The following is a 10,881-nucleotide window of genomic DNA, read 5'->3' as shown; positions in this document are numbered from 1 at the left end:
GCTTTAACACCAACTTTCTACCCTTTTCTGGCGTTAAACACCAAAGCTAGCATAAAAGCTAGAGTTAAACGCCCAAACTGGCACCAGAGCTGGCGTTTAACTCCAAGAAAAGCCCATGCATGTGAAAGCTTCAATGCTCAGCCCAAGCACACACCAAATGGGCCCCGGAAGTGGATTTTTGCATCATTTACTTATTTCTGTAAACCTTAGGTTACTAGTTCATTATAAATAGGACCTTTTATTATTGTATTTCCGTCGAGAGATCTTTAGATCATTTTTTACACTAACTTTGTATCACTGTTGATCTCTTGATCACGTTTAGGGGGCTGGCCATTCGGCCATGCTTGGACCTTCATCACTTATGTATTTTCAACGGTGGAGTTTCTACACCTCATAGATTAAAGTGTGGAGCTCTGCTGTTCCTCATGAATTAATGCAACTACTACTGTTTTCTATTCAATTCAAGCTTATTCTTGTTATAGATATTCATTCGCAACTCAACATGATGAATGTGATGATCAAGTGACACTCATCACTATTCTCACTTATGAACGCGTGCCTGACAACCACTTCCGTTCTACCTAAAAACAAGCTTGAATGTATATCTCTTGGCCTTCTGGTCCACGAGACATGGTTGCCTCTCCTGACAATAGATCCTTCCATTCTGTGAGATCAGAGTCTTCGTGGTATAAGCTAGAATCAATTGGCAGCATTCTTGAGATTCGGGAAGTCTAAACCTTGTCTGTGGTATTACAAGTAGAATATGGGATGGGATGACTGTGACGAGCTTTAAACTCACGAGTGCTAGATGCAATGACAGTGCGCAAAAGGATCATTGGATCTTATTCCAACGCAAGTGACAACTGACAGATGATCAGCCCTACGTAACCTGTAACCGGACCATTTTCACTGAGAGGACGGACGTTAGCCATTAACAACGGTGATCTCCCAACATACAGCTTGCCATGGAAAGGAGTACTTATGACTGAATGAAGGCAGTAGGAAAGCAGGGATTCAAAAAGAACAAAGCATCTCCATATGCTTATCTGAAATTCCTACCAATGAATTACATAAGTATCTCTATCCTATTTTATGTTTTATCTATCTTTTAATTATCAAAATCCCGTAACCATTTGAATCTTCCTGATTGAGATTTACAAGATGACCATAGCTTACTTCAAGCTGACAATCTCTGTGGGATCGACCCTTCCTCACGTAAGGTATTACTTGGACGACCCAGTGCACTTGCTAGTTTGCTACGCGGAGTTGTGAAGAAAGTGTGTGAGATCACGATATCGTGTACCATATTTTTGGCGCCATTGCCGTGGATTGTTTGAGTTTGGACAACTGACGATTTATCTTGTTGCTTAGATTGGGTAATTTTTATTTTTATTTTCGAAAAAAAATTTATGCATTATGTTCTTCTGTAATCTTCAAGTTGTTTTTGATGATTTTCTTTGTCTGATCTTATGATTTTCCTGTTTTGTGTTTTATGTTGTTTCTCATATGCATTTTCAAATCATAGTTTTTGAACATTCAAAATTTCTATGTTTGGTGTCCTGCATGTCTATCTTTTCTTAAAAAAATTTCAAAAATATGTCCTTGATGTTCATCATGATCTTCAAAGTGTTATTGGTGTTCATCTTAACATCCAAAGTGTCCTTGCATGCATTATTTGTTTTGATCTTGAATTGTTATGTTTTACTTTATTTTGTTGTTTTTCTCTCTCTTTATTAAAAATTGAAAAAAATAAAAATGATATCTTTTCAAGTAAATAATACAGAGAAATGAAGACTCAGAACATAAAACAAAAGAATCACAGAAAAAAAGAGCTCACTGGCGTCAAAATGCCAGTAAAGAGGCACTTTAGGCGTTAAACGCCAGAATGGGCAGCGTTTTTGGGCATTTAATGCCAGAGCAGGCAGCATTTTGGGCGTTTAGAAAAACGCCCAGTAAAAAAAGAATTCTGGCGTTTAATGCCAGCCAGGATGACACAATGGAGAGAATTTTGTTTCCAATTTGATTTTTTTTCAATTTTTCATGTTTTAATTCATAACTTTTGCATCAAAAATACTTTAAACTTTCATTTTTTTATTTTCTTTTAATGTTTTTAAAAATTTTCAAACTAATTTTTCAAAAATGTTTTTCTTAATCTTATCTCATATTTTCAAAAATCCTTGCTAACAATTAATGTTTTGATTCAAAAAAATTGTAAGTTTTTTACTTTCTTGTTAAGAAAGGATCAATCTTTAAATTTTAGAATCATATCTTTCAATTTCTTGTTAGTCAGGTCATCAATTTTTAAACATCAAATCTTTTTCAATCATATCTTTTCAATCAGACATTTTTTTTAAATCAAATCTTTTTCAATCATATCTTTTCAATCATATCTTTTTTTCAATCAAATCTTTTTCAATCATATCTTTTCAAATTTTGATTTCAAAATCTTTTTTTTCTAACTTCTTATCTCTTCAAAATTATTTTCAAATCTTTTTCAACTAATTACTATTTCTTATCTTTTTCAAAACTACCTAACCACTTTCTCACTTTCAATTTTCGAAAACCATCAACCACTTTTTCAAAAATTTTTTAATTATTTTGAATATTTATTTTTTTTAGTTTTATTTAAAAAAAATTGTTTTCGAAAATTTTCTCCCCCCTTCTCACCTCCTACTATTTAAGGACTAACACTTCTCCTCTTTTAGCAATTCGGACTCTCTCCTTCTTTATATGTTCGAAATCTTCTCTGTCTACCTCATCCCTCTATTCCTATTTTCCTCTGACACCTCAAGGAATCTATATACTGTGACATAAAGGATTCTATACTTTCTTGTTCTCTTCTCTTTCATGTGAGTAGGAACAAGGACAAGGGCATTCTTGTTGAAGCTGATCCTAAACCTGAAAGGACCTTGAAGAGGAAGCTAAGAGCAGCTAAAGCAAAACACTCTGAAGAGGACCTAACAGAAAATTTCAAAAAGGAAGCAGACAAAACAGCCATGGCCGAACCCAACAACAACAATGCAAGGAAGGTGCTTGGTGACTTTACTGCACCAACTCATGACTTCTATGGGAGAAGCATCTCTATTCCTGCCATTGGAGCAAACAACTTTGAGCTTAAGCCTCAATTAGTTTCTCTGATGCAACAGAATTGCAAGTTTTATGGACTTCCATTGGAAGATCCTCTCAGTTCTTGGCTGAATTTTTGCAAATCTGTGACACTGTTAAGACCAATGGAGTTTATCCCGAGGTCTATAGACTTATGCTTTTCCCTTTTGCTGTAAGAGACAGAGCTAGTATATTGTTGAACTCACAACCTAGAGACAGCCTGATCTCTTGGAAAAAGCTGGTCAATGCCTTCTTAGCTAAATTCTTTCCACCTCAAAAGATAAGTAAGCTTAGAGTGGAAGTTCAAACCTTCAAATAGAAGGAAGATGAATCCCTCTATGAAGCTTGGAAAAGATACAAGCAATTGATCAGAAGGTGTCCTTCTGGCATGCTTTCAGAATGGAGCATCATAGGTATCTTCTATGATGGTCTGTCTGAGTTATCCAAGATGTCATTGGACCATTCTGCAAGCGGATCTATTCATCTGAAGAAAACGCCTGCAGAAGCCCAGGAACTCATTGAAATAGATGTAAATATCCAGTTTACGTACACTTCTGAAAGAAATCCTGTGAACAATGGGACAACTCAGAAGAAAAGAGTTCTTGAGATTGATACTCTGAATGCCATATTGGCTCAGAACAAATTATTGACTCAGCAAGTCAATATGATTTCTTAGAATCTGACTGGATTGCAGGCTGCATCCAGCAGTAATAAAGAAGCATCCTCTGAAGAAGAAGCTTATGATCCTGAGAACCCTACAATGGAAAAAGGTGAATTACATGGGAGAACCCTATGGAAACACCTATAATCCTTCATGGAGAAATCATCCAAATCTCTCATGGAAGGACCACCAGAAGCCTCAACAAGGCTTCAACAACAATAATGGTGGAAGAAATAGGTTTAGCAATAGCAAGCCTTTTCTATCATCTTCTCAGCAATAGACAGAGAACTCTGAGCAGAGTTGTTCTGGCTTAGCAACCATAGTCTCTGATCTATCTAAGACCACACTAAGAAAACCTCATGGGATGTTGATGAGTGGATAATTTATACGCTTTTGGCATTGTTTTTAGATAGTTTTTAGTATGTTTTATTCACTTTTTAGTATATTTTTATTAGTTTTTAAGCAAAATTCACATTTCTGGACTTTACTATGAGTTTGTGTGTATTTCTGTGATTTCATGTATTTTCTGGATGAAATTGAGGGACATGAGCAAAAATTTGATTCAAATGCTGACAAAGGACTACTTATGCTGTTGGATTCTGACCTCCCTGCACTCGAAATGGAATTTTTGGAGCTACAGAAATCCAAATGGCGCGCTCTAAACTGCGTTGGAAAGTATACATCCAGGGCTTTCCAGCATTATATAATAGTCTATACTTTTCCCGAGTTTAGATGACGCAAACTGGCGTTCAACGCCAGCTTTCTGCCCTATTCTAGCGTTAAACGCCAGAAACAAGTTGCAAGCAAGAGTCAAACGCCAGAAACAAGTTACAAACTGGCGTTGAACTCCAAAGAAGGCCTCTACACGTGGAAGCTTCAATACTCAGCTCAAGCACACACCAAGTGGGCCCCGGAAGTGGATTTCTGCATCATATACTTATTTCTGTAACCCTAGTAGTTTAGTATAAATAGTACTTTTTACTATTGTATTAGGGATCTTTGGACGATCTTTTGGAACAACTTTGATTATTGTTAGTCCATAGACACTGGGAGATGGCCTCACGGCCATGACTACCTTATTTTAACTTATGTATCTTTAACGGTGGAGTTTCTACACACCATAGATTAAGGTGTGGAGCTCTGCTGTTCCTTGAGTATTAATGCAAAGTACTACTATTTTCTATTCAATTCATGCTTATTCTTATTCTAAGATATTCATTCGCACACAAGAACATGATGAATGTGATGATTATGTGACACTCATCACCATTCTCACTTATGAATGCGTGATTAACAACCACTTCCGTTCTACATGAAGACAAGCTTGAATGTATATCTCTTGGGTTTCTAATCAACGATTCACATCGAGTCCCCTCTGACAATGGGGCATCTGAATCCGAGATTAGAATCTTCGTGGTATAGGCTAGAATCCATTGGCAGCATTCCTGAGATCCAGAAAGTCTAAACCTTGTCTGTGGTATTCCAAGTAGGATCTGGGAAGGGATGACTGTGACGAGCTTCAAACTCGCAACTGTAGGGCGTAGTGACAGACGCAAAAGGACGGGAAATCCTATTCCTACACGATCGAGAACCAATAGCTGATTAGCCATACGATATCTGTGCATGGTATTTTTCATCCGAGACGAGAAATCTGACAGTTGATTAGCCGTACAGACACCGTAGAGGACCATTTTCACTGAGAGGACAGGAAGTAGCCATTGACAACGGTGATACCCAACATACTGCTTGCCATGGAAAGGTGTATGAAGGATTGGATGAGGGTAGTAGGAAAGCAGAGATTCAGAAGGAACAACGCATCTGTATACGCTTATCTGAAATTTCCACCAATGAATTACATAAGTATCTCTATCTTTAATTATGTTTATTTATCTTTTAATTATTAAAACTCCATAACCATTTGAATCCGCCTAACTGAGATTTACAAGATGACCATAGCTTGCTTCAAGCCGACAATCTCCGTGGGATCGACCCTTAATCACGTAAGGTTTATTACTTGGACGACCCAGTGCACTTGCTGGTTAGTTGTGCGAAGTTGTGAAAAAGAGTTGAGATTACAATTGTGCATAAGTGAGAATGGTGATGAGTGTCATGGATCATCACATTCATCATGTTGAAGTGCGAATGAATATCTTAGAATAAAAATAAGTATGAATTGAATAGAAGAATAATAGTAATTGCATTAATACTCGAGGAACAGTAGAGCTCCACACCTTAATCTATGGTGTGTAGAAACTCCACCGTTGAAAATACATAAGTGCAAATAAGGTAGCATGGCCGTGAGGCCAGCCCCCAATGTCTAAGGACTAACAATAATCAAAGATGTTCCAAAAGCCCGTCCAAAGATCTCCAAATACAATAGTAAAAAGTCCTATTTATACTAGACTAGTTACTAGGGTTTACAGAAATAAGTCTTAATACAGAAATCCACTTCCGGGACCCACTTTGGTGTGTGCTTGGGCTGAGCTTGAGCTTTACACGTGCAGAGGCTTCTCTTGGGGTTAAACGCCAAGTTGTAACGTGTTTTTGGCGTTTAACTCTGGTTTGTGACGTGTTTCTGGCGTTTTACTCCAAAATGCAGCATGGAGCTGGGGTTGAACGCTAGTTTGTGTCGTCTAAACTCGAATAAAGTATGGACTATTATATATTGCTGGAAAGCCCTGGATGTCTACTTTCCAACGCAATTGAGAGCGCGCCATTTGGAGTTTTGTAGCTTCAGAAATGTGAATTTTGCATAAAAACTAATAAAAACATCCCTAAAAGTAGCTAGATCTTACTAAAAACTACCTAAAAATAATGCAAAAAAGCGTATAAATTATCCGCTCATCACAACACCAAACTTAAATTGTTGCTTGCCCCCAAGCAACTGAAAGTCAAATAGGATAAAAAGAATAGACTATACTATAAATCCCAAAATATCAGTGAATATTAGTTCTAATTAGATGAGCGGGACTTGTAGCTTTTTGCTTCTGAACAGTTTTGGCATCTCACTTTATCCTTAGAAGTTTAGAATGATTGGCATCCATAGGAACTCAGAGTAGATGAATGTGATTGGTGAAGGGGTAATGGGAAAGAGAGATTGAGGTGATTGGTGAAGGGTATAGTGTTATTGGATTGTGTGAAGAAGAGAGAAGTGGGGTAGGTGGGGATCTTGTGGGGTCCACAAATTCTGAGGTGATCCTGTGAGGTCCACAGATCTTGAGATGCCAAGGATTTCTCATCCATACACCTTTTAGGCGTGTAAAACACCCTCTGTATGCAATCCTGGCGTTTAACACCAGACTACAGCTTGTTTCTGGCGTTAAACGCCTAAAGGTAGCTTGTTTCTGGCATTTAATGCTAGCCTAATGCTTGTTTCTAGCGTTTAAATGCCAGACAGCTCTTCCTCCAGGGTGTGCTTTTTCTTCTGTTGTTTTTTATTTTGTTTTTAATTTTTGCAATTGTTTTGTGACTCCACATGATCATAAACCTAATAAAACATAAAAGAACAATAGAAATATAGATAAATAAAAATTGGGTTGCCTCCCAATAAGCGCTTCTTTAATGTCAATATCTTGACAGTGAGATCTTATGGAGCTTTACAGATGTTCAGAGCATGATGAGAGCCTCCCAACACCAAACTTAGAGTTTGAATGTGGGGGTTCAACACCAAACTTAGAGTTTGGTTGTGGCCTCCCAACACCAAACTTAGAGTTTAAATGTGGGGGTTCAACACCAAACTTAGAGTTTGGTTGTGGCCTTCCAACACCAAACTTAGAGTTTGATTATGGGGGCTTTGTTTGACTCTGTATTGAGAGAATCTTTTCATGCTTCCTCTATATCGTTGCAGAGGAAGATCCTTGAGCTTTAAACACAAGGTAGTCCCCATTCAATTAAAGGACTAGCTCTCCTCTATCAACATCAATCACAGCTCCTGCTGTGGCTAGGAAGGGTCTTCCAAGGATGATACATTCATCTCATCCTTCCCAGTGTCTAGGATTATGAAATCAGCAGGGATGTAAAGGCCTTTAACCTTCACTAACACATCCTCTACCAATCCATAAGCTTGTTTTATTGACTTGTCTGCCATCTCTAATGAGATTCTTGCAGCTTGTACCTCAAAGATCCCCAGTTTCTTCATTACAGAGAGTGGCATAAGATTTATACCTGACCCCAGGTCACACAGAGCCTTCTCAAAGGTCATGGTGCCTATGGTACATGATATTAAGAATTTACCAGGATCTTGTTACTTTTGAGGCAAAGTTTGCTGAACCCATGTATTTAGTTCACTAATGAGCAAGGGAGGTTCATCTTCCCAAGTCTCATTACCAAACAACTTGGCATTAAGCTTCATGATGGCTCCTAGATATTGAGCAACTTTCTCTTCAGTTACATCTTCATCCTCTTCAGAGGAAGAATAGTTCTCAGATCTCATGAATGGCAGAAGGAAGTTTAATAGAATCTCTATGGTCTCTATATGAGCCTTAGATTCCTTTAGGTCCTCAATAGGGAACTCCTTTCTGTCTGTGGGATGTCCCATGAGGTCTTCCTCATTGGGATTCACGTCTTCCATTTCCTCCTTGGATTCGGCCATTTAGATAATATTAATGGCCTTGCACTCTCTTTTTGGATTCTCTTCTATATTGCTTGGGAGAGTACTAGGAGGAGTTTCAGTGATTTTCTTACACAGCTGACCTACTTGTGCCTCCAAGTTTCTAATGGAGGACCTTGTTTCATTCATGAAACTTAAAGTGGCCTTAGATAGATCAGAGACTCTGTTTGCTAAGCTAGAAGGGCTTTGCTCATAATTCTCTGTCTGTTGTTGAGAAGATGATGGAAAAGGTTGTTTCTTCCACCATTATTAAAGCCTTGTTGAGGCTTTTGTTGATCCTTCCATGAGAAATTTGGATGATTTTTCCATGAGGGATTATAGGTGTTTCTATAGGCTTCACCCATGTAATTTACCTCTGCCATTGCAGGGTTCTCAGGATCATAAGCTTCTTCTTCAGAAGATGCCTCTTTAGTACTGTTGGATGCATTTTGCTATCCATTCAGACTCTGAGAAATCATATTGACTTACTGAGTCAACATTTTGTTCTGAGCCAATATAGCATTCAGAGTATCAATTTCAAGAACTCCCTTCCTCTAGGCGTCCCATTACTCACAGGATTCCTCTCAGAGGTGTACATGAATTGGTTATTTGCAACCATGTCAATGAGTTCTTGAGCTTCTACAGGTGTTTTCTTTAGGTGAATGGATCCACCTGCAGAATAGTCCAGTGACATCTTAGAAAACTCAGATAGACCATCATAGAATATATCCAAAATGGTCCACTCTGAAAGCATGTCAGAAGGAAACTTTTTGGTCAACTGCTTGTATCTTTCCCAAGCTTCATAGAGGGATTCACCATCTTTTTGCTTGAAGGTCTAAACATCTACTCTAAGCTTGCTCAGCTTTTGAGGAGGAAAGAACTTGGCCAAGAAGGTCGTAACCAGCTTATCCCAAGAGTCCAGGCTATCTTTAGGTTGTGAGTCCAACCATGTTCTAGCCCTGTCTCTTACAGCAAAAGGGAAAAGCATGAGCCTGTAAACTTTAGGATTTACTCCATTAGTCTTAACAGTATTGCAGATCTGCAAGAACTCAGTTAATAATTGATAGTGATCTTCTGATGGAAGTCCATGAAACTTGCAGTTCTGTTGCATTAGAGCAACTAGTTGAGGCTTCAGCTCAAAATTATTTGCTCCAATGACAGGGATAAGATGCTTCTTCCATAAAAGTTAGAAGTAGGTGTAGTATAATCACCAAGCATCCTCCTTGCATTATTATTTTTGTCATTATTTTCGGCTCACATCTCCTCTTCTTTTTCAAAAATTTTTGTAAAGTTTTCTCTGGATTGTTGTATTTTATCTTCTCTTAGTTTCTTCTTCAGAGTCCTTTCAAGTTCAGGATCTGCTTCAACAAGAATGTTCTTGTCCTTGCTCCTGCTCATATGAAAAAGAAGGGAACAGAAAATAATAATAGGGATCCTCTTTACCATAGTAGAGAGATTCCTTTATATGAGTGGAAGAATATAAGAAGAAAATCCGAACACAGGTAGAGGGGAGAAGAGGGTTCGAATTTTTGAGTAGAAGAGAAGTGTTAGTAGATAAATAAATAAATAGAAGAAGATGAGAGGGAGGAGTTTTCAAAAATTAACTAAAATTAAAGAAAAATATTTTTATTTTTATTTTAAATTAAAGTTAAAATTCGAATTTATAAAAAGGAATAAAATTAAAATTTCGAAAATTAGAGAGAGAAAAGTAGTTAGGTGGTTTTGAAAAAGATAAGAAATAGTAAAACAAACAAAAAGTCAATTAGTTAGTTGAAAAAGATTTGAAAATCAATTTTGAAAAGATAAGGAGTTAGAAAAGATTTTGAAATTGGTTTTGAAAAAGATATGATTTGAAAAAGATATGTTTGAAAAGATATGATTGAAAAGATATGATAAAAAAAAAGATATGATTGAAATTTATTTTGAAAAAAATTTGTAAAGGAAATTAAAAAGATTTGATTTTTAAAATTAAAATTGATTACTTGTCTAACAAGAAACTAAAAGATATGATTCTAGAATTTAAAGATTGAACCTTTCTTAACAAGAAAGTAACAAACTTCAAATTTTTGAATCAATCACATTAATTGTTAGTAAAATTTTTGAAAATTATGAAATAAAATTAAGAAAAAGATTTTGAAAATCAATTTATAAAATTTTCGAAAAACATGAAAGAAAAATGAAAAAGATTTGATTTTGAAAAAGATTTTGAAAAGATAAATTTTTGAAATTGAAATCTTGGCTTGACTAACAAGAAACAACTTATTTTAAAAAATTTTGACTAAGTCAACCCAAAGATTTTGAAAATTTTGAATAAAATAAGGAAAAGATATTTTTTAATTTTGAATTTTAATGAGGAGAGAGAAAAACAACTAAAATGACTCAAAACATGAAAATTTTGGATAAAAACCAATGATGCATGCAAGAACACTATGAATGTCAAGATGAACATCAAGAACACTTTGAATATCATGATGAACATCAAGAACTTATTTTTGAAAAATTTTCAAGAGAGGAAAACATACAAGAC

General features: G+C 36.4%; 1 non-coding gene across 1 annotated transcript; it reads left to right on the top strand.

The window, feature by feature from the left end:
• Positions 1-9,102: 9,102 nt before the first annotated feature.
• LOC127746081 (small nucleolar RNA R71) lies at positions 9,103-9,210 on the top strand. The gene has a single exon (XR_008007701.1). It is a non-coding gene; the product is annotated as a small nucleolar RNA R71 (small nucleolar RNA).
• Positions 9,211-10,881: the final 1,671 nt, after the last annotated feature.

The sequence above is a fragment of the Arachis duranensis genome, chromosome 3, assembly GCF_000817695.3.
Source record: "Arachis duranensis cultivar V14167 chromosome 3, aradu.V14167.gnm2.J7QH, whole genome shotgun sequence".
In the NCBI taxonomy this organism is placed as follows: domain Eukaryota; kingdom Viridiplantae; phylum Streptophyta; class Magnoliopsida; order Fabales; family Fabaceae; genus Arachis; species Arachis duranensis.
The sequence above is the reverse complement of the archived record's forward strand: the minus strand, read 5'-3'. Positions and strand labels throughout refer to the sequence as shown.